The sequence below is a fragment of the Chlorocebus sabaeus genome, chromosome 18 (genome assembly GCF_047675955.1).
Source record: "Chlorocebus sabaeus isolate Y175 chromosome 18, mChlSab1.0.hap1, whole genome shotgun sequence".
Classification (NCBI taxonomy): Eukaryota; Metazoa; Chordata; class Mammalia; order Primates; family Cercopithecidae; genus Chlorocebus; species Chlorocebus sabaeus.
This window is the reverse complement of record NC_132921.1, coordinates 71,849,267-71,874,684: the sequence shown is the minus strand read 5'-3', so window position 1 is coordinate 71,874,684 and position 25,418 is coordinate 71,849,267. Positions and strand designations below refer to the sequence as shown.

Below are 25,418 nucleotides of genomic sequence, written 5' to 3'. Positions count from 1 at the left end.
AATTTGACCGGAAAAAACAAACGAGCATGCTAACATGACTCATTTTAATGATCGTAAACATCAAGCCGACCTTTGGTGCTGCTGAGCAACGCTCCCACGTTTCCGTGGTCAAATCACTCACCCACTCACCCACAGGAGGGCTGTTCACACCTTCCTTCTCAAAACTCCTACACAATCTCTGCTTGCCTGCCAACTCTCACTTCTCATTGAATAGAAAATAACAATTTGAAGAGCTCCTCCCTTTGGCCTCACCACACAATCTATTGCCAATCAATATTTTGCCTTTTCTCTCGTGACAACGGGTGAACTGGCTTTGGGCTTTTTCTGTCTATCCTCCCTTTCTCATTTAGTACCCACACACAAGTCCCCTCTTCATTTGGTTGTCTAGCCTGAGCTTCCTTACAGGAAGGCAGCAGAATTTCAAGAGAGTGAACGTGGAAGCTTCAGGCTTCATAAGGCCTGGATGCCCACTGCACATTACTTCTGCCACAATTTATTGATGAAAACAAGTCATAAGGCAAGTTCAGATTCAAGAGGTAGGAAAATAGAGGAGTGTAAAATACTGTGGCCATGACTTCCAATTCGCCACAACTTTGGGATGACTGATTAAATGTAAAAGGACTGTTACCAGTGGAAAGCCTTATGTTTTCAAGTGAATTTAGATTTATTAACCACCCAATGCCATCACCCTCTAAAACCATTGAAAGTGCCCAGAAAGTTTTCTAAAGGATCTACACCAAAAGCCTATAGCCTCCTCCACATTCTCCCTTATTTATTCATTCATTATTGAATTATTATTTACTGAATGTCCACTCTGCACAAGACATTAAGCCTACACACCTAGGACCCAATTGTTGAGCAAGAGACAATGCCTGCCCTCATTGCATTCGTGATCTGTGAGAGGATACAATATTTAACTTAATTTTATTTTGGCATCAACAAAGAAAGAATGAGGGAAAAAAAACCCATGATAGTGATATAGCAGTTATTAAGAAATACTTTTTAGGCACATAGTAAGGGTAAAAGTTCTCAGTGGAAATTTTCCTGTTATAAGAAATAACCCCTGAACCATCTCTGTTCTAACAGAAAAGGCAGTTTGAAGGGCCAGTCCCACAAGTTTTGATATGCAAATATCAGCCATTAGAAACTGGGTTCACTCAACATGGCAATTCCTGTCATCTCTTCCTTGGCATCAGGTGTACCAAGTGTCGTGGCCACCTCCAGATAACACCACGTGTTCAGAACATCACGGTGACTGGCATTTGCATATTAAAGGGCTAAGGTGGGAGGGCCAGGTTTTTTGAGAGCTGTGTAAATGACACACCTGGTCAGACCAATCCCCTGGACCCTACACAAGCCAGACACCACCTCCTCCAGGATCCCAATATAAGCAACCACTTTTCCCCTGCACACTGGGTTTTCTCTTTGTTTGAATCCTCCCTATCTCTGTCTCTGTATGGGGGAACTGTTTTCTTCTTCTTTCCTTCTTTCTTGCCTGTTAAACTTTTTGCTCCTGAAAACTACTCCACGTGTCCGTGTTGTTAATCCTATCAGCATGAGACCAAGAACCCTGGTGTTCCTCCAGTCACTGGAGCTATATCAATAGCCACTGGTGTTCAAGGGTTCTATGTTTCAAAGAACCCTTGACCAAGGAAGCCGTGATAAGTGTGTGCTAACCTGCATTCACAGTAAAGGGGAGAAGAGGAGGGAGAATGGGCACAGTAAAGGTGTGATACAAATGTCCCCACTTTCTTCCCCCCCCCGCTTCTCTTCCTACAATAAAATTGAGGTGGGAGTTGAGCAAGGGGAATTTAAACTGAGAAGCCCGCTTAGAAGAGCTGAGAATGCAAAGCATGGACCAAATGATGGTAGACTAAGACATGTAGTTTTCCAAGCTAGATTCGATAGTGTAACTCAAGCCTTGGTGACCCATAAACGTAATTCTTGTTATCACAGCAGCTACCACCAGAACCTCAGCCAAAGTTGTCTTTGTGACTTCAACTTACCTCTTGCCTCTTCTCCTAAGCCTCTTTAGGCATTTAATGTCTTCCCTCACCCACACCATCAACACACAGACTAGCTGGCTGCTGGCCCAAGTGACTCCATCTGAGCCAATCCCCTCCTCTAGTTCTAGAAACCCTTTTTTCTTTATTCCGCCTCAATAAAAATGTGCATTCCCGAGTGATCTACTTGTTTTGGATGTGACTAAAATGAATCACATCAAAGTGTGAATGAGGCTTCAAATAGAGCTTGCAAACCCCATTCCTTCTCTCATGGTGGGCTTAAGTCTCTGAGAGTTCTTTGAGCCTGCCGCACCAGGTTCCTTGTCTACACAAGCCTGCTTCCTTCCCCTAGCCTAGTCTGCTGCCAGGAAGCAAAATTCTTGGACCTGCCTCCCACAGCTGAATGTTCCAGTCAAATAAAAGGTCTTTGTCGTTTCTTGGAGAGAGGGTTTGATTGGTCAAATGAGCTCTATTTCAAATCAGGAATCATAAATAAGGAAGCATAAGAGCTCCTATATCACTAAGTTTTGTTTGTTTGTTTAATTGCTAGTACCTTGACAGTGTTATTTTACTCTTTTCCCCCACAAATATGCTGTTATGTTATACAAGAGATACACTTCTGAGACCTAGCCCAAGAAGTTAGCCATGAATCATGAAATTATTTCTCTGGGAAAATATATTCTGCGTTATAAATAACAAATTTACAAAAAACCTTTGGAAAAAAGTCTGCTATCGTTTGACAGTTCCTTTCATCAGAATAGGATTTTAGAAGATTGTTCTTGGCTTTTGTTCCGATAAAACTAATAGAAGCCATTATGATCTGTATTTTTTTTTTCCGGTTAAGTATTAATGAATGCACTGACTTTTAAAAATCACCACTGAATCTTTATGAGATTAATATGGAGAATTCATTCTCCAGATTCCTGTGTCCAATGCCTGCTTAGCAGCTCCACATAGACATCTAAAATGTCACACATAACCTGTTCAAATCTGAGCTCCTGACACTCCCACACCTGCTCTCCCTTCAGGCTCAGCCATGTGGGTTCATGGCAGCTTCACCCTCTCCTTGGCCAAACACTTGGAATCATGCTCCTCTGCTCTTTCTCTCCACACCACATACAATCTATAGGAAATTCTGTTGACTTTGCCTCCAAAAAGCGCCCAGAGGCAACCGCATCTCCTCGTCTCCCTGTCCACAGCCACGGTGTGGTCTGTGAGCCGCCATTGTCTGTGACTGCACCCGCTGTCTGTGTTCAGAACCTAGCACAGTGTCACTTCCAGAGCAGAACCCAGTCGATTTCGGTGGAAAGTTCTGTGTCGTGACGGAAGAAGAGGAAGAAGCATTTGGACACTCAGAAGGTGTTTTCTTTCAAGTCTGGCTGTGGCCCTTCTTCAAAGTAATTTCTTTTCTTTTCTTTTTCCCTCCCTCCCTCCCTCCCTCCCTCCCTCCCTCCCTCCCTCCCTCCCTCCCTCCCTCCCTTCCTTCCTTCCTTCCTTCCTTCCTTCCTTCCTTCCTTCCTTCCTTCCTTCCTTCCTTCCTTCCTTCCATTATTCTTTCTTTCTTTTTTTAGGGACAGGGCTTTACTCTGTCACCCAGGCTGGAGTGCAGTGGCATAATCATGGCTTACTGCAGCCTCAAACTCCGAACCTCAAGCAATCCTCCTACCTCCACTTCCCAAGTAGCTGGGACCGTAGGTATGTGCCACCACACCTGGCTATTTTTTATTATTTTTAGTAGAGACAAGGCCTCACTATGTTGCCCAGGCTGATCTCAAACTTCTGGGCTCAAGCAACCCTCTTGCCTCAGCCTCCCAAAGTGCTGCGATCACCAGTGCACCCCCCTGTACCCAGCCAGCCTTTTCTAGTGTTTTCTTTGACTTGTTATTTGCTTCTATTTGCTGGGCTTTCTCCACATTTCTCTCAACCTCTCATGCTCTAACCTTTCACAAAACCATCATTATTAATTTGTTTTATTTTCAATGGAATTTCAAAATCAAAGCAAGAGAGCGAATGTTTGAAAAGGAGAAAGAGAATGGGGTGACACCCAAAGGTGCCAGCCCTTGAAGACCAGGCAGACTGGCATCCCCTAACCATAGCATAGCTTCCAGCGCAGCAGGGCCAGTTTCTGGGGGGCGGAGGGGAGATGGGTGCCAAAGGTGCCTGGAGTGGGAGTGGCATTAGCAGCCTGGAGCTTGCCTGAGCTCCCGGGCACCTGATGGAGGCTGGCACCTGAAACCTCCACTGAACCCTAGGGCCCCTGGTAACCATTTGCCAGAAACTCTACAAAGTGCTTTAGAAACACCGTTGTTAACCCATCTCACATATAAGGACTGAAGCTTACAGAAGCTAAGTACCTTTTCTAAAGTCACACAGCCAGTAAATGGGAAGATGGGGACTTGAACCCAGACCCATGTGACTCCAAATCTATACTTGGCCCACTACAATGGACCAGAAAGTGTCCCTTAGTTTGTAATAGTTTAATAACCGGCCGGGCGCGGTGGCTCAAGCCTGTAATCCCAGCACTTTGGGAGGCCGAGACGGGCGGATCACGAGGTCAGGAGATCGAGACCATCCTGGCTAACCCGGTGAAACCCCGTCTCTACTAAAAAAATACAAAAAACTAGCCGGGTGAGGTGGCGGGTGCCTGTAGTCCCAGCTACTCGGGAGGCTGAGGCAGGAGAATGGCGTAAACCCGGGAGGCGGAGCTTGCAGTGAGCTGAGATCCGGCCACTGCACTCCAGCCTGGGCGACAGAGCGAGACTCCGTCTCAAAAAAAAAAAAAAAAAAAATAGTTTAATAACCACTCATGCAACACCGCTGCCTAGTTGTATGGACCAATTGCTGATTTTCAAATGTTTTTATGGAGAAAAAAGTCGGTTTACTAGTACCCGGTACTTTACACATACCTGCTTTGAAATTTTAATAATAATTGGAAAATGAGAGTTGGAAGTTTATTAGGTTCGACTGAAGTAAGTTGTCAAATGGCTCAGGCAGGGCCACCCCAAACAGAAGCGCCAAGCATGTTATACTGAGAAATCCCCCTTAGGCACGCATTGGCTGGGGAGAGTCCTGGCGTTCATTTGCTCTCCTGCGTAGCCTTGTGGGTCCCTTCAGTGAACACACGGTGGCGCTACCTGCACGTGGCTTTGCAAGCTGCAAACCGTCCAAACAAAAGTGGTTAGTTTCTGCCTCTTGGGATCACAGTCAGATTCTAGCAGCGTCTCGCGTTCATAACTGAACTTTCCACATAAAAGCAATGTCTCTCACTGCTTTGTACACAAAGCGAGGCAGCGTTGTCTGAGGACAGTAATGTCGGAAAGAGATAAAGCATTGTAAATGTTTAACAACTGATCTCTGTGAAATCCACTCTAACGAACACAACCGTTTTGATGAATACTATTTTTAAAGAGAGAGAAAAATACAGACCTTCCTTTGCAAGCTATCTTTGAATAAAAGATAAAACCAACGCACTGAATTGGCTTAGTGGAAACCCATCATGTGTTTCATTAGACCACTTGCAGATAGCCCAGTGACAACCTGTAAATGTTCTCTCTTGGAAACCACACTTCATGGATATACAGCAATCATTTTCTTTAAAGGAGGATGTGTTCACACAATTACATTTTGTACAAATATAAAGTAGGCAAAGTTGAGAGAATACAACATAAAACATGACTCATTAATGACGTTTGTGAATAATTCCCTCTTTTTGAATGAGTAAGAAAACCCTCTTTTCTCCAGCCCCCAACATAATCAGAGATGAAAGAAGACAGTTTTAGCTTGTTAAATAAGAAAATAAACAAGCGCTTGAAATGGATAAGTTTTTTCTTTTAAATTTGTTTTTGCAAAGAGTTTTTCTTCCCTGAAAAACGAAATACTAAAATAGCTCATTCACAAACTTCATTAATGAATGTTTAAAAATAACATATCTTCCAAATTAGAAATTCCTCAAGAAGTGCACATGTTGAAGCTGCCAGGAATAAAGAGCTGTGGACTGGATTTATGCTATTCATTCTTTAGGCATTCTTTCAACGAGTGTGTGTGGAATGGCTTCTCCATGCAGGCACCGTTCTAGGTTCTGGGAGACAGCCTGAAAGCAGCAGGGATTCACAGAGCTGACATTCTAGCAGAGGGCATATGGGTGGGGTTGTGGAGTCCAGTAGGAAACTGGCTAAGGCGGTGTAGACACAGTGCTAGAGGGGATCAACACTCGGGAAAACAAAGCAGGACGTGGGAATGGGACAGGGCACCTGTGATTGTGGGGTAGATTTCCTCACCGGGTAGGTGACGATGAAGTAAAGTTCTGAAGGAGTGGTGGCCTGAGACCTGGGATATCTGGACAAAGATGGTTACTGATAAAGAAGGAATAGCAAATTTGTGCTGCAGAGTGTGCGGGTGCCTGACCCCACATTCCAGGGAAGAATGGGGAGGTGATGAGGTTGCAGGAGCCAAGGGTGACTTGGCTAGAAAAGTAGAACATGACTCCCTTTGTGAAGACTGGATTAAAATTATGCAATGGTTGCATTAAGTTTGCAGATCTTCAGGGACACATCTCTTGCAGCTTCCCTCTACTTGTGTAATTAGAAATGAATAAATGTTAATAAGGAAGTTGAAAAGGCTCTAACGGTCTAGGACATTTTATAAAGCTTACTGGAACATGAAGTTCTCAAAGTGTACTAGGATTGCAAAAGCAGCCACAGGACCCTGATTTTCCAGATTCCTGTGCAGCTGAGGAGGGGGAATCACAGCACAATAGCGGGACACATGGCAAAGGAGCATGGAGCTGTGTGCTAGCAGGTGCACAGCAGGGTCATGGCCACGGTTGTTCAGTGGGGCCACCAGATAACAGATGAACACTGCAGCCATCTCACATGTGACTGCCCTCACCCTTCATTTCCTATCCCCCACTGCGTGGAGCTCTTGGGCCACAGTTACGGCCGGAGGAGGCTGTGGATTCAGAAACGCAGTTGTGGATAAGGAAAGGTTTAGCACTGCCCACAAATGAAAAGCGACCTTCCAGATTTAGAGAAAAGGAAAAAAGCAAACAAAACAAAATAAAAACCCTCTTTTCTCCAGCCCCCAATGTAATCAGAGATGAAAGAAGACAGTTTCAGCCTGGTAAATAAGAAAATAAACAAGCGCTTGAAATGGATAAGTTTTTTCTTTTAAATTTGTTTTTGCAAAGGGTTTTTCTTCCCTGAAAAACAAAATACTAAAATAGCAAGTTGTGTTTTCATTTATAAATCCTTCTCAAGAGGAAATCTAATAATAACAAGGGGTTTCCATTGGATTCCAGCTTATTTCATAATGTAAATATATATCTATCCTCTGGGGAAAGAAACCTTCCCCGAGCCAGGTATTTCTCATTTAAATTTGTGATTTTATTCATTTCCATTTTTCCCTCTTCCTTTACCTTGAATAGCCTCTGAAATTGAAGAGAAGTGTTCAATTCTACAACATATTAGATGGGGCCTCTTCATTCAGTGATGCAAAGTTTAAAAAGAATGTGGACAATGACTTGCTATGTTTTGTTCCACATCCAATCAGAAGAGTAGCTTGTGGCTCAAAAAGTCTTAGAAGATCAAGTGTCCGCATTTTAGGAGAGCGGGGCTGTATACTAGAAAGAAAAACGGATTAGAGTCAGTCATGCTTTCAAACCTTGGCAGTATTTCTTATGTTACTTAAAGACATATATTTTCTGGCTTCTTTGAGCTTCAGTTTCTTCTCCTATAAAACAGGAAGAATAATAATGTGGTAGATTAAAAATGGCAGCCAAATCCTCCCATTGAGAGGGGGACTCTGTCCTCTCCTCTTGAATGCAGGTGAGTTTTCTGACTGCTCTGACTGAAAGAACAAGGATGTGATGCTGTGCCACTCTCAGGGCCCAATCTTCAAGGCACGGGCAGCTCCCACTTCCCATCTCTCAAAACATGAAATAGCTCTTGAAACCCTGAACAGTGCAACTCCCTTGAGGCTGCCATGATGTGAGGAAGCTCAAGCCACCCCAGTAGAGGTCTATGAGTGGAGAAGGGCAATGGCCAGCTGCCCCTCCTCTCCTAGCGGCAGCCATGAGAGCCGTCCTAGCCGTCCAACCGTGAAGCCGAGTAGAGCTCCTCTGACTGTGCCCTGTCCGAATTTTCCATCCACACCATCAGGAGATACAATAATACTGTTTTGGCCGGGCACGGTGGCTCAAGCCTGTAATCCCAGCACTTTGGGAGGCCAAGACGGGCGGATCACGAGGTCAGGAGATCGAGACCATCCTGGCTAACATGTTGAAAGCACGTCTCTACCAAAGCTAGTTGGGCATGGTGGCGGGTGCCTGTAGTCCCAGCTACTTGGGAGGCTGAGGCAGGAGAATGGCATGAACCCGGGAGGCGGAGCTTGCAGTAAGCTGAGATCCGGCCACTGCACTCCAGCCTGGGCGGCAGAGCGAAACTCCGTCTGGGAAAAAAAAAAAAAAAAAAATACTGTTTTAACCCACTGAGCTTTGAGATGGCTTGTTAAGCAGCAATAGATAAACATACTAAATGCTTATGTTGTGGAGTTACTGTCAGTTTTACAAATAATACCTCCAAAGCACCTACACAGAATGGACACAGAAAGAACAGTCAGTAAATAGGAGCCATCATTCGTGCCATTGTTCTTATCATCTTCCCATGAGAGTGTTTATTAGAAATGTGATCAGAGAATCCTTTCTGAGCTCACGGAAGGCACTGAAATCCCTCACAGCTGACTTGCATGGGAGTACACGGGCTTTGGGATGGCAAATCCTTCCCAGCCCAAGCCAGTCAGGCGCAGGAGAGCCACTAAAAGCCTGCCACTGTCGGCACTGCCGTTACACATGTGTCCTCTCAGCAAACGAGACGTGCCTTCCCTGCATTCCAGAAACATCGCAGCCCCACATTGTTCTGGTATATTTTCCTCTCCTGTAAATCTCCCTGATTACCTAAACTCAGTAGGCAACTAAGCACAGTTGGGTTTACAGAAGGCAAGGTGACCTAAGAGGGCTTCGAATATAGCTGTTGATGTCCAGACTGCACGAAGAGCTCGCCAGCCAGGTTGAGGGCCTTTCAAGCACTTATCGTCCCCCTACTCCCAAGTGGCCTTCTCTTTGGGGCACAGGTATTTAGGAGACACTTCTAATGATGACTGTGGACATCTTGGGACCATTGAGACATTGGTAATATTAGGAAACAAAGTACTTTCAATGGAGCGAACTTGAAGGATTCAGAATCCCGAGATTCCTTAACCTCTCCTGCTCAGGTCCACTGCTCCCCATCCTGGCTGCCATCAACACCTTCTCTTGCCCGGCCTGCTGGACAACCTGCTCTTACTGATTAGTCGTTCTGCCACCAACCTGGCCTCTATTCAGTGCATCCTCTCCTCTGCAGCACAGTCTTCTTAAAGCACCAGTGTCACCGTGCAGTCACGCACCTCTTTGTTTTAGTCCTTCTTGACTAATGGGAGAAAAATGTACCAACTCGAGAAGCCTAGGTTCCCAGCCCCTGTGTGCCGTCCCTCACTTCTCTGACTGATGGCTCAGGGGTTAACTCTCTGGGAGGAGTGAGGGACAAAAGCCAGGATGACATGGCCCACAGCCGATGGAAGCAGCCAAGGCCAGCTTGGAGGGGAGGGGAGGACCTTCTGCTTAAGGATTTCTTCTGTTTCTTACAGTCAGCCTCTGGATCTAAACCGGGACTCTTAGGATCAGTCCAAGTTACCACGACCAGGACAAATAACTTGGAATGAGGTGCTTTTTCCCATCAGTTCTTTGGAACTGTTTGGGTTAAAAAAAAAAAGAGATGTAACTGAAAGCAAAAAGTCACAAAGCAAAACGAGGGAGGGAAGAGGCTTCCAGTCAAGACTCAGGTGTTCCTCAGCCAAGCTGGGACCAGGCGCTCGGCTCTTTGCTGCTACTTTCGGCTATCTCTGTTCCCTAAGGAGAACAGCTTCGGAGCCGTCAGAACCTGCTCGAGTTCCATTTAGAAGCCAAGTGCCCACTTTCCTGCTGTGCCCCGTGTTGTCTTCCTGTGGCCAGTTTCTCCTGTCTCCTGAAGCTCAGGTTTTCAGCTTCTCCTTTCCATCCTCATCTCCAGCATCCCCACGGGAACCTTTCCGGACAGGTTTCTGTCGCTGATCTGAAGTGCAGGCCCCAGCTCGCTGCTGCCCCCGCTCCGGCCTTGTTGCCTTTGGAAGGGCATTCTCTGCATGGCTTCTTGTTGCCCTGGGCTGGCATTCTGCCCCCCATCCCATATCGTTCTCAGAAAAGGACCACAAGTGAGTTGAAAACTTCCATCCTGTGAGTTATGTAAAAGCCACACGAGTAGCCACACAGACACATGGGACCATGATGAGGATGTAGCATTTGCAGATAATTCCAGGAAGAGTTTCTACCTTAACAACGACTTGCTTTACTTTCCTCTATTCCTGAGCTTCAGTGCTGATCCTACAGATGAAGAGAGGAAGGTCCTTCTCTCATGGTGCAGGCTGAGGACAAAACAACAATGCACCTGAACACGTCTGTCTCCAAGCCATCCCCAAGATTCTGTTTCAGTCATTCTTTGAGCTGTGGCCTTTACCACTGTAGAACTTCAATTTTATGGTGTTGACCTTTAAATCCAAGATGGAACTGATAATTTAGATAAGCGTTGACCAGCAGATGACTTCCAGTTTAGACTACAGCATATGTCTTTGATATTCAAACAGGCTTCCAAATCAGTGCTCTTACTGAATTATAATTTTTTACATCTTGTTTATTAAAAATATGAATTCATGAAAACAGCAGAACTTAGCAACCTTAACCTGTCCTTTATCCGTGTTTCAAGACTCTTGGGTTGTGTGGGAAGGTGTTACCGTGAACGTGCTCCTCCACCCCACACCTTGGGCTGGCTTCCCTATCAGGTGGGCCAAGTTCAGCTCCCAGAGACCAGTTTGAGAACCTGGCCAGCCTAAGTGAGGTTGCAGGAGTTGGTGGAGTGGGGTGGGTCTGTCTGTCTTTTGATTCTCACAGTAGCAAGAGCATGGACTGCCTTACTGTTCAGACATTGAACAGGAAAAATATAAACCTTCCCACTTGTTGCTGGGACTATCTGTGTGTAATTTTCCCAGAAAGATTCTTTTTTTCCTGCATCCTGAGTAAAGCCTTCTCTTTCTGATTCTTAGGTAAGCATTGGACTTTTTTTGCACAGAATATCATTCACAAGGAACTTTGCTCCTGACAGTAGTTTTACATGTGGAATTAGTGTAACATTTATATTAGAACAAAAGTTTCTATGTTTTATATAGAATATGTTTAGGTGATTCACAAGAGTTTTTGAAGCTGAAGTTATGCTCATTTTCCTCCCAGAGCTATGATGAAATCTGTTTACTCTCTGTTCACATTTTGTAATATTCCAAAACTTTCAATTCTGTGTAGAGCAGTTTTTTTTAATGAGGCGAGGCTGTAAGGCTGGTAGGGGACCCAGATGGCACATGCAGTGTTCACTTGCTCATCAGAACATGTTTTGCCAAAAGTGTTCCATGTGCAAGGCACTGAGATCTGCCAAGGGCACCAGCAAGGACAAGTCAGAAACAGTCCCTTCCCTTGAGGAGCTCACTTTCACAGCAAAAGAGACAGATAGTAAATCACAATTTTAGAAATTACAAATACGGAAAGTGTTGCCAAGGAGACTAAACCTTGCTGCTCCAAGGGGTGAGGTGTGGGGTGCATTAGGGAGGGCTGGACATGAGCGGCATCCCAACAGCGCAGGGAAAGCTGGGGGATAATAGTCTTTCTCTCTCTTTTTTTTTCTTTCTTTCTTTCTTTCCTTCTTTCTTTCTTTCTTTCTCTCTCTCTTTCTTTCTTTCTCCTTTCTTTCTTTCTTTCTTTCTTTCTTTCTTTCTTTCTTTCTTTCTTTCTTTCTTTCTTTCTCCTTCCTTCCTTCCTTCCTTCCTTCCTTCCTTCCTTCCTTCCTTCCTTCCTTCCTTCCTTCCTTCCTTCCTTCCTTTTTTCTTTTCTTCTGGTTTGAGACAGAGTTTTGCTCTGTCACCCAGGCTGGAGTGCAGTAGCATAATCATAGCTCACCGCACCTTCAACCTCCTGGGCTCAAGTGATCCTCCCACCTCAGCCTCTTGAGTAGCTGGGACAACAAGAGTATGCCACCATGCCTGGCTAAGTTTTAATTTTTTAGGTAGAGTCGGGGTCTCATTATGTTGTCAAAGCTGGCCTCAAACTCCTGGGCTCTAGCAATCCTCCCGCCTCAGCTTCCCAATGTGCTGGGATGACAGTTGTGAGCCACGGCACATGGCCAAGGATGACAATCTGAGGAAAGACTCATCAGTGGAGAATGAGCTTCCAAGAGCCTGGGACCCTGTTGCCCGAGAGCGCCACTTGCAGTTAAGGTGTGAGGGTGTGGATGCCAATCTAACAGCAACTAGCACAGCACTTCCTGCAAACATGGCACTCACTGTAGTATCCGTCAGCTGAATAAGTGATGCTTCCTTGACATGTTACAGGGTGCATCCCGAGCCTGAAGACTGGGGGCAACAGGCTGAAGACTGATGATATGAGATTTGGGAGGAAAGATATATTCAATGAACTCTGGTATTTTTCACATTTGGAGGTTCGGATTTTTAAAAATGAAGATTTAGGGTTGATTCTTGCATTGTAAACAATTCCAGGGAAGGGTCAAATGCCTCTTAAAATGACACTTATTATAAAAGAAAAGAAAGAAGCAGTGCTCATCTGGCTGTGGCTTGATTGCCTCCAGGAAGGAAATCAGCCTCAGCGAGGCTGGCAGGACGCTGAGGAGCAGTGGAGGACGCTCCTCCCATCCATCCATGGGGCTGCACGTCTCCTTTGGTGGCGAGCAAGGAAAAAGCCCCCATGAACCCCGGATGCTAGTGTGTAGGGCAAACAAGACCCAGAGGGCATACCCACCCCACCCCCACACACCACACACAGAGAGACACACACCACACACACATACACACACATACGGAGTCCCATGGGGACACACACAGAGACACTCATATATACCACACAGACACACACATCACACAGGCACATATATACTCACACATACATAGAGACACACAGACACTCACACACAAATACAGGCACAGATTCTCACACACACATACACACACACCCATCTTAGGAAGAGCAGGAAATTATTTCCCAGAGAAGATGCTGCCTTGGATTGAGGACTTAAGAAATCCCTCTGCCAGAGGATAGGAAGAAGGGAACAGGGAGAACTCAGGAGAGAGGGCAGCATCTGTAGGCTCGCATCTGGAAGGCCATCCCTTCCCAGGCAGCACAAGGAGATCTGCGACTGACGGAAATAAGAATTCTTAGCTGTGCGCTTCCGATGCTGAGATCCTCTGGACTCCGGGCGAAGCCTTGCCATTGAGGTCTGCTGTCATTGGTCAGGAGTAGACTGGCCGGGCAGGAGGGACCCTGGAAAAAGTGACTCCTCACTCCCAGCCATTGTGTGAGAGAGCTGTCATGAAGGTGAGAGACACAGCCATGATTAACTTCAGAGGAGAGAGGGACCTATGAGGCTGTGCACGTGGAGACCCTCTAAGGATGAAGATGGTCATAGCCACCTCTCCCGCAACAAAAGTCTATCCAAGAACATCCTTGGACACGTTTTGTAAAGCAAGGACCCTTCCACATGGAGGTTACACAATAAGTGGTATTGCTGTGAAGAAGGAGAGCAATTGAGAGTTTTAAACTTGGATAGTTTTAACAAAAACCATCACATCAAATATCCAGCAGCACATACTCCACGTGCAGACTGTACCCTCTGGGCATTTATTGACACCTAATAAGAGCATACCTTAATTACGTGAAAGCTCTGGGAACAGACAGTTAAGCCTCTTTGATGGGAATGAGACCTCGAGTTTATGACTTGCGTAACTAGGAGACTTGCTTCATCAATCTGCCTTTCATTAGCACATAATAACATCTCATTTTTATGGGAAGTTCCTTCAGTTAATTTTCTTAATTAGGTTTAACTGAAGGATGAAAGTAAAATCTTGCTACACAAAGTCCTGGTAAGGAAGACCACTGTGTTTAATGCAGTAATTCAAACATAAAAGCCACATACATCAAAGGTACACACAAATAAGAGAATTATGTTTTCTAAAGACCCTTGGAGCAGTGAAGACTAATTTCAGATGGACCCAGGGTTGTAAATTTAACTGAAAAAGTCCATGCTTGGATGGAATGTGGGGCAGACCTAGGGTATGTAGCATTGGTATCCTTAATCCATGTTCTAAGAGATCCACCAGCGTCTGTGTTCCTAACTGGAATGAGTGTACCGTGCTGAGCAATAAACAAGTGAATTCCTCTGTGTTTAATACATTTCCCACAAATGAGAAACCTCTCCCTGCTGTCAGAAACAACTGTGCTTTTTCGTAAGCAATTAACTTGTTCAAGTCATATGAAATTTAAGCCACGTTACCACTTTAGCATCTAGAAAGGCCGACAGTAAATATGACTCACCTACAGCTAGGGTTTAAGATTTGACAGCGTATCCTAAGTATTCCAAGGCCACATCTGGATTGTTCTTGTTTTCATAGCCCTACATTCTGGTTGTCCAGATGCACTCAGCTATTTTTATATTTTATTTGGTCTTCTTGAATTGTAGGTATTTCCGTAAGCTGCCTTGAATCATTTTTGGAATAAAGTGGGATATGAATAAGTAAATAAAGAAATGATGATTGCAAATTAAAGAACTCAAACAGTTTAACCATACAATATAAACGAATGCAATAAGATCAAAGTCAAGAATATAAATCAACCATTCAAAAGCACAAACAGTAAAGCACTGAGATAATCAAAATATAAGTTGACAGCCCACTTCTCTGCTCTAAATACAACCACGTGCTATCAGACCAAAGTGATGTTCCCCACTTTATCTTTCCCTGAAGAAATGTCCAACTCTCGAAGCTTCTTGGTCTCTCATGGAAATAAAACTCAGCAGTCCTAGCTTCAACGGCTCTCTTGACATGCACTGATGTCTTGCCATGCAGACTAATCTGGTTCTTCCATTGCAATTAAGTATCTTCTGTGAGCTTTGATAAGCACTGAGTCTGTCAAAGGTAAAAGATTCAGCAAGTATCTTCATACAATATCTGCTATTTTGTGAATTACGTATGATGCATGCCTTAGATGCCAAAGACAGAGGTAAAGTTGACATTGCACTGGGAGAGCTTCCAGATAGATGCAACAAGTAAATATAAATTATTTATTTCTGAAAAGCTTTCAATCTTTGCAAGTTCTTATATTAATGACTTATTGAATCTTTGCATTTCTACATCATGTAACATAAAAGAGATAACTCTGGCTTCCAAATCTTTGAGGACATCAATTCTGAAATGAATGTAAATCATTTTAAAAACTGTAATTTATCTATTCCACCAGAATTGGTCCAGGATAGGGGAAGTAGTGGTACTAATATTATTTTCATTGATTCATCTACATCTCTTTTATTCAGCATTTTCATAGAAATGTTAATTTGTCAAACTGGAGCTTGACCAAAGGAACAAGAATGGAGCGGTGACTTAAAGCAGCTGTGTCCAAGTGTTATCAGGAAAGAAATTACAAGTCTTCCAAAAGGGAATGAAAAGCTTTGGAGATCTGAGTAATGTCTCTGGAAGTGTCCAAGCTGACACTGAAAATTCTCTATCAGTTACAGCACTGAGGGGATCACAGCATTGTGTATGGAGTAGAACTAGATTTGTTTCCAAGGTTTCTTTGAGTGTAAAAGTCCTGTTTGTTGCATCATATTTGCAGTTCTTAGATAGTGGATGGGCTTAGCCTCGTCGATCAATTTACTTAACGGCGGCCATGTAAAAATTAGTGGAAAACTACCAAAATATGTGTTTGAATTTAGAATAATTGACTTAAGTCATACCATCTAGGATTAGCTAACTTGCTATCTATCTTAGTCTGTTCTGTTTTGCTATACAGCAATACCTGAGACTGTGCAATTTATAAAGAGAAAAGGTTTATTTGGCTCACCAGTCTGCTGGCTGGAAGATTGGGCATCTGGTGAGGGCCTCAGGCTGCTTCCAGTCATGGTGGAATGTGAAGGGGAGCTGGCATGTGCAGAGATCACATAGTGAGAGACGAAGCAAGAGAGAGGAGGGAGGTGCCAGGTTCTTTTTAACAACAAGCTCTCATGGGAACTAACAGAATAAGCGATCCATCCCCATGGCCTAGACACCTTCTATTAGGCCCCACCTCCAACACTGGGGATCCAGTTCCCACATTAGATTTGGTAACATCCAAGCCATAGCACCTTCACATTCCATTGTGTCTTTGCATGACTCCCAGGAAAAAAGCAGTTAGGTCATGTAATTTGTACGAAGAACAATGCTGGGACTTCATAGACATTATAGGAATAAGTGGAATAGCTATTTTTGTACTTGTTTAAGATGTTGGTATGTGCAGCAAAATTTTACATGAGAGTTGCTTTTATTATACCACAGTGCCTGGTGATAAGGTTGTAGATCCAGAGTTTGTGGGGCAAGGTTGTAAAGTCACAGATCCCCCACATGTGCCAAAAATAACCTGACAATTATAAAGAGCCGAGTTCCCATTCCTGAAAGTTGTTCTGGAGTCTTTTCTGAGAGGTGGAACACAGTGAAACAGTATTGGTATGCAGCTTTGTGTTTGCAAATGGTATTATTTTAAAGAAACCGATTATAAAATGTATTAGAAAAGAGAAAGGCTTGAGCTTTTAAAACAGAGTCAATAAATACGAAGATTTTATTTTGAGGTAATCAAAGATTTTAAAAAATATGGAGTAGGCCATACTTCAGTGCCCATTATAAAAATGTATTTTAAAATTTTGGTTTTAACATTTAGCAAGGCCTTGTGCTTTCAGCACATGATAGATTTTGCATCAGAGATACTTTCTGGGATCAGCAAAATGTGTGTTATTAATTACAAAACAGGAATAACAATTCTAGACAAGTTTAGGTTAGAACATTATTATGTGATTGAAAATAGAATCGGGAACTCCAAACTAACTCCCTTCACTAAAGCAATGATTATGCAAGCAAAAGTTGTTACAATTAGCTTTTTCATATCTCTGGAATTTAATTTAAAAACTTACAACAATAAGGAGAATGATTAAATAAGGAAGAAACTGCTGAAATTTGGGAAGAGATTGTGGTAGCATTTCAACATACCTGTCCATGGTTCTTTGTTCCAGAGCATGGCAGTAGCCATAAATATAGGACCTGTGTTCATGGTGCAGCTTGCTGGTACTAGATAGAGCAGTGTGGACTTGTTCTTGGAGAACTGTGTAAGTGGATGTTGATCTGCCTGGTGGCTCCCTGAAGGATTGGTCCATGGAGCTAAACTTTGTTTTGCCCACCATAGAGTTTTCTCAGAGCTGAGTGGCTTTCCAGGCAGTGTTTGTCAAATGCATTTAAAGGTAAATATACTAGAAGCAGCCCCTAAAGGGCAGGCAGCAGGCAAGCCAAAAAAATCTGGGAAGGAAGGAGTTGGGGAAAGAGACACACAAGGGAACAAAGGCTTTGAAAAGCTCTCATGCATACCAAGGAAACTAGAAGATTATACTCATGCCCAGGACCAGAACTATGTTCATAAAAGACCAGAAAGGACCCTAAGCTTTTATCTCTGGCTGCTTCTATGCTCTGTGCAAGCAGGAAATGAGGGCTAAGGCAGAGTTGTAAGCAGTCTGGCTAAACATGAAATGAGTTCCCTCAATAGAAGTCAATCTGAAAACCCACGAGTTTTTGTTTGTTTGTTTGTTTGTTTGAAGTTGGGAGTTGGTGGTTTTTTTTTTCCCCTAGGCACTTAGGGAAATCTGTAGCTAACAGCTAAGCTAACAGAACAGACACTTCATGACCATGTGTGATGAAGAATGCAGTCTTTACAAAAATAGTTTGGAAAATGTCACTAAACAAACCACTCCAATCCATAAGATGCAGCAACAACAAACCCTGGGCAGGGGTAAAAATCTGATTTCCAGAATTATGACATAATATTTGATATATAAATATTTGAAATACGTAATTTGCAACAAAAATTATGAGGCATGCTAAAAATAAGAAAATAGGGCCCAGTCACAAGAAAAAAGGAAATGAATGAAAACTGTCCCCAAGGAAAGCCAGACATTGAACTTGCTAGACAAAGACTTTGAATCAATTGTCTTAAGTATGCTCAAAGACATAAAGGAAATGAGGAGAATAATATCTCACCAAATAGAGACTATCAATAAAGAGATAGAAATAAGAAATTAAATCAAGTGGAATTAGCAATCCTGGAGCTGAAAAATACAGTAAGTAAAACAGAAAATTCCCTAGGTCATTTCAACAGCATATTTGAAATGGCAGAATAAAAAAATCAGTGTTCTTTAAAAATTTTTTTTGTTTTTGTTTTTGAATAAACATAGAAATTAAGAGAAAAAAAATCAGTGTTCTTGAAGATCTATCAGAATTATCCAGTCTGAGGAGCAGAAGGAAAAAAGAATGAAGAAAAATAAAGAGAACCTAAGAGACATATGAGACACATACCAACATACTAATATATACATAATGAAAGTCCCAGAAGGGCCAGGCACAGTGGCTCATGCCTGTAATCCCAGCACTTTGGGAGGCCAAGTTGGGCAGATCACCTGAGGTCAGCAGTTTGAGACCAGCCTGGCCAACATGGTGAAACCTCATCTCTACTAAAAGTACAAAAATTAGCCAGGCATGGTGTAATCCCAGCTACTCAGAAGACTGAGGCAGGAGAATTGCCTGAACCCAGGAGAAAGAGGTTGCAGTGAGCCAAGATCATGCCACTGCACTCTAGCCTGGGTGACAAGAGCAAAACTCTGTCAAAAAAAAAAAAAAAAAAAAAAAAAAAGAAAAAAGAAAAAAGAAAAAAGTCCCAGAAGGGGAGAAGAAGTAGGTAAAGTCAGAAACAATATTTGAAGGGAGAATAACAAAAGGGAGCAGAAAGAACATTTGAATAATGGCCCCAGACTTCCCAAATATAATGAAAGACATGAATCTACATATCCAGCAAACTCATTGAACTCTAAGTAAAAGAAACTTGAAGAGATTCACACTGAGACATTATTACATGTTGAAAGCCAGAGACAAAGAGAAAATCTTTAAAGTAGCAATATCAAAGTGACTAGTCACAAACAAGGGATCATCAATTAGTTTATCAACTTATTCCTCATTAGATACTATGAAGGCCAGAAGGCAGTTGGATGGCATTTTTAAAGTGCTGAAAGAAAAAAAAAACTGTCAACCAAAAATTATAAATTGGCAAAACGAAGGAGAAATTAAGACATCCCTCAGTAAACAAGGCTAAGAGAGTTCAATACTAGTAGACCACCTGCCCTACAAGAAATGCTAACACAAGGCCTTCAAGCTGAAATGAAAGAACACTAGACAGTAACTGGAAACAACATGAAGAACTAAAGAGCACCAGTAAAGTTAACTACCTAGGTAAATATTAAATCCAGTATTATTATTATTTTAATTTGTAATGCCTCATTTTTCATATATGATTTTAAAAACAAATGCATAAAACAATAATTATAAATCTGTTTGCATAGGCTCACAATATATAAAGACGTAATTTGTGACAATAACAACATGAGGGGGCAAATGGAGCAATATAGATTCAGAGTTTTTGTATACTATTGAAGCTAAATTGAATATTAATTGAAACTAGATTGTTACAAATTTAAAATGTTAATTGTAAACCTCAGGATAACCACTAAGAAAAAAAATACAGAAATAATAATGAGAAGGAAATCCAAATAGTACACTATAAAAAATCAGTTAAACACAAAAGAAGGCAGTAATGGGAGAATTTAGGAATTCTTTAAAAAGATATATAGAAAACAAATTTTTAAATGGCAAAAAATTTCTTTCTTTTTTTTTTTTTTTTTTTTTTTTTTTGAGACGGAGTCTCGCTCTGTCATCCAGGCTGGAGTGCAGTGGCCGGATCTCAGCTCACTGCAAGCTCCGCCTCCCGGGTTTATGCCATTCTCCTGCCTCAGCCTCCGGAGTAGCTGGGACTACAGGCGCCCGCCACCTCGCCCGGCTAGTTTTTTGTATTTTTTTTAGTAGAGACGGGGTTTCACCATGTTAGCCAGGATGGTTTCGATCTCCTGACCTCGTGATCCGCCCGTCTCGTCCTCCCAAAGTGCTGGGATTACAGGCTTGAGCCACCGCGCCTGGCCAAAAAAAAATTTCTTTCTTATTAGTAATCACTTTTAAAGTAAATGAATCACACTTTCTAATTAATAGTCCAAAATTCACATAATGGATAAAGAAATATGCTCCAACTGTATGCTATCTATAAGCTACTCACTTTAGATATAAAGACACAAATAAGTTTAAAGTAAAAGGATAGAAAAAGACATTCCAAGAAAATACTAACCAAAAGAGAGCTGCAGTGTCCATTCTATACTAATATAAGACAAAATAGACTTTAAATAAAAGATGTTAAAAGAGACAATGAAGAACATTATATAGTGATAAAAGGTCAATCCATAAAGAAGATGTCATAATCATTAATGTATAGGCACACAACAGAGGTTCTAAATATCTGATGCCAACATTGACAGAATGGAAGGGAGAAATGGACAGTTCTAGGATAATAGTTGGAGATTTCAATACCCCACTTTCAATAATGGATAGAACAACTAGACAGAAGATCAGTAAAAAGATACACAACTTCAAAAACACTGTAAACCAACTAGATCTAACAGACATGTATAGAACTTTCCATCCAATAACAGCAAAATATACACTCTCAGGTACAAATGAAACAGTCTTTGAGATAATAATACATTAGGCCACAAACAAATCTCAGTAAATTTTAAATGACCTAAATCATACAAAGTACATTCTCTGACTACAATGGAATGAAACTAGAAATCAATAACAAAGGAAAACTGGAAATTTCATATATGTGTGGAAATTAAACACAAACTTGAACAACCAATGAATCAAAGAAAGAATTTCAAGAGAAAATAAGAAAATACTTTGAGACAAATGACAGCAAAAACACAACATACCAAAACTTACAGAAGGCAGCAAATCAGTGCTCATATAGAAATTTGTAGATGTTAATAGCTACATGAAAAAAGAAGGCAAATCTCAAATCAATAAACTGGACACTTTTAGGAACTAGAAAAATAAACTAAATCCAAAGCTATTAGAAGGAAAGAAAGAAAATGATAGAATAGGAAAAGTGAATCAACAAAAGCAAAGGTTAGTTCTTTGAAAAGATCAACACAATTAACAAACTGAAAAATAAAAATAGAGTAGATTCAAATTACTAACATTAGAATTAAAAATATAACCTTAAAGAAACAAAGAAGATTTTAAGGCAATACTATTAAAAAGTGTAGGCCAATGAATTAGATAATCTAGATAAAATGAATTAATTCTAAAAATAATAAACAATGAAATCTGACTCAAGGAGACACAGACAATATCAACAGATCTAAAACAAGTAAGTAAAGAAATTGAATCAGTAATAAAAAGAAAACCAGCCAAGAAAATCCCAGTACCAAATGACTTCATTGGTGAATTCTACCAAACATTTGAAGAGTTAAAATTAAACTTTCTCAAATTATTCAAAAGGTAGAAGAGAAGGGAACACTTCTAAATATTTTATGAGTTCTGCATTACCCAAATACCAAAGCCAGATGAACATATTACAAGAAAAGGAAACTACATACAAATCCCGTACAAATACAAGTGCAACAATTCTCAACAAAACTCTATCAAGCTGAATCCAGAAGCATATTAAACAGATTACACATAATGATTAAGTGGGATTTATCCCAAAAATGCAAGGGTAGTTCAACATAACAAAGTCAACCAATGTAGCACACCACATTAACTGAAGAAAGGAAAAAGAAAACAACCCATATAGTCATTTCAGTTGGTACAGAAAATGTATCAGACAAAATTCAGTGGTCTTTCATGATTTAAGAAAGAAGGCAGTCAGCAAAACAGGAATAGAAGGAAACTTCCTCAAGATGGTGAAGGGCGTTCATGAAAAGCCTCATAGCTAACATCATATTCAACTGAAAAACTGAAGCCTTTCTCCCTATTATCAGGAACAATACAATAATTTCTACTTTGACACATATTCAACATTTTACTGAATGTTCTATTCAGAGCAATTAAGCAAGAAAAAGAAATGTAACACATCTACATTGTAAAGGAAGAAATAAAACTATCACTATTCACAGATGGCATGATCTTATATACAGACAATACTCAAGACTCCTCATAAAAATTATTAGAGCTCATGAATTTAGCAAATTGCAGGATAGAAGACACACAAAAGTCTGTTATATGTGTGTACACTAGCAATGAACAACCTGAAAGGACATTATGAAAACAATTCCATTTACAATAGCATTAAAAAGAATAAACTAGTTTGGAATAAACTTAACCAAGAAGGTGCAAGATTTGTATACTGAAAACTATAAAATATTATTGAAAGAAATTAAAGAAGACCTAAATAAATGAAATGTATCTTGCATTTACAAAGTGGAAGACTTAATATTGTTAAGAAGACAGTACTCCTCAAATTGATCTACAGATTCAATACAATCCCTTCAAAAATCCCAATAGTTTATTTTTTCCATTGTTGTAGAAACAGAAAAGCTAATCATAAAGTTCATAAGCAATTGCACGGGACCCCAAATAGCCAAAACAATGTTTAAGAACAAAGTTGGAGGACACACATTTCCCAATTTCAAAACTTACTACAAAGCTACAGCAATCAAAACAATATGCTACTGGCATTAGGATATACCATAAAGGTGTAGGTTAGATCATATACATATGGATCATGGAATGTAATTAAGACTGCAGAAATAAACCCATACATCTATTTTCACTTGATTTCAACAAGCATGCCAAGAACAAGCAATGGGAAAAGAATAGTTTCTTCAACAAATAGTGCTGAGGTAACTAGATATCCACATACAAAAGGATGTTGGACCTTGATCTCACATTGTATACAAAAATAACTTCAAAGTATCAAATATCTAAATGTAAAGGCTAAAATTATAACACTTGTAGAAGAAAAGATACTGGTATGTCTTCATAATCTTGGATTTGGCAGTGCTATCTTGCCTATAATAACAAAAGTACATGCAACAAAAGAAAAAAACAGAAAAATTGGGCTTCAAAATTAAAAAGTTTTGTGCATTAAAGTGCACAACCAAGAAAGGGAAGGCTGGGCGTGGTGGCACGTCCCTGTGGTACCAGCTATTTGGGAGACTGATGTGGGAGTCTGAGGTGGGAGGTTGAGATGGGAGGATTACTTGAGCTCAGGAGTCTGAGGCCAGCCTGGGCAACAACACAGTGAGACTCCATCTCCACAGAAATGTTTAAAAATTAGCCAAGCTTGGTGGCACATACTTGTAGTCCTAGCTATGAGGAGACTGAGGCAGGAGGATCACTTGAGCCTGGGAGGTGCAGGCTTCAGTGAGCCATGATCACACCACTGCACTCCAGCCTGGGTGACAGAGTGAGACCCCAACTCTTAAAAAAAAAAGAAAGGGGAAAAGACAGCTCACAGAATAAGAAAAAATGCTTGCACATCATATATCTGATAAAGATCCAGGATACAAAATATATAGAGAACACTTACAACTCAACAACTAAAAAACAAACAACAACCTAACTCAAAAATAGGCAAAGAACTTGAATACATATTTCTCCAAAGAAGATACACAAATTGCTCATAAGCACGTAAAATTATGGTCAGTATCACTAGTCATTAGGAAAGTGCAGATTAAAGCCACAATGAGATACTACTTCACAACCACTAGGATGGCTATAATAATAAAAAAATGAGACTAACAAATGTTGATAAGGATGCAGAGAAACCAAAACCCTCATAAACTGCTGGTGAGAATGTCAAATGGTAAAGCCGTGGAAAACAGTTTGGTAGTTTCTCATTAGTTAAACATGGAACAACCCTAGGACCTAGCAACTCCACTCCTAAGTGTACATCCTGAAGAATTGAAAACAAGCGTCAAACAAAAACTGGTGTATAAATGTTCATAGCCGCACTATTTGCAATAATCAAAAGATGAAAACAACCCAGATGCTCATTGACTGATGAAGAGCTAAATGAAATGTGGTCATCCATACACTGGAATACTATTCAGCCATAAAAAGGAATAAAAAGTCCTGATACATCTATAACATGGATGAACCTAGAAAACGTTATGCCAAGTGAAGAAGCCAGAGAGAAAAAGCAATGTAATGTCTGATTCCATCAAAATAAAACATCTGGAATAGGCAAATCATAGAGACAGAAAGCAGATTAGTGGTTGCCCAGGGCTGGAAAGTGGCAATGGGAGTGACTGCTTAAAGGGGACAGCGTTCCTTTTGGAGTGATGACAATGTACTGGAGCTAAATAGTGGCAAAGGTTGCATAAAGTTATAAATGTATGAAATGCCACTGATTGTGTACTTTAATATGGTTAAAATGGTGAGTTTTGTATGATTTTAACACAGCAAAAAGTTATGACTCAGATGGTTATTTATAAACATTGTCTACACCAACTACATGTTAAATTTTTCTGAAAGTGATTAACTTTCAGAAAAACAGATAACACATTGCCTTAAATGATTCTTATTTCTGTTACTTTGTCATCAGTATTCAATTGCAGCCTCTTTGGAGTGGAGTCAGTGCGTGTTAATCTCCGTAGTTCTCACAGTGCCTCTTTCAATGTCACGTATGTAAGAGTTCCTAAAGTAAAATGACTTATGGTGAGGAGGAAGGCGTCAAAACCACGAGATGCACCATGACAAGCTGCATAACATCACCCTCTCAGAACTTCTACTTCTTAGGCATCTACCCTGTACCTCGCACACTCCCCATTTCTAATCTCCATACCAACTCTGTGGGTAGGTCCACCAACATGCTACAGGGATAATAGTTGATCTGCTAAGGCAAAGAGTGAGTTGAAGTGAGAATACCATAAGCAAACAGTTTCAATATACGTTGAATATTTTATTTTAGTTAAAAACATGTAAACATACGTTTATTCATCAATCTTTTCATAACACACCAGGAACATATCTTGGCCCATAGTTGCACCAACTTCTTGCATACATCTCACTTGTAATGCACGGCCTATGATTTCCAGTTGGAGTTTCTTCAGTGAGAAGGGATAACTTAGAGACATATGTGAAATCATTAGAGTTCAGATTCCTTCTGTATTTTTACATCCCTCCACCTCAGTCAGTAACTAACAGTTGTCTTGTTTGAACCTCACTCAACAGCGATGTTTGAAGTCACTTTGCATATTGTCTTTCCATCACATTCACCTTGGGTTTCACAGAGACAACAACTTTATTTAAAAACATAATAATTATTTTATTTATTAATTTTTTGTTTTC

The 25,418-nt window shown here is 41.1% G+C and overlaps 1 long non-coding RNA gene across 2 annotated transcripts in view; it reads left to right on the top strand.

The window, feature by feature from the left end:
- The window catches only part of LOC103222777 (uncharacterized), a 57,021-nt gene that overhangs the window by 1,469 nt on the left and 30,134 nt on the right, over positions 1-25,418 (top strand). The gene's annotated exons all lie outside the window — the stretch shown is intronic.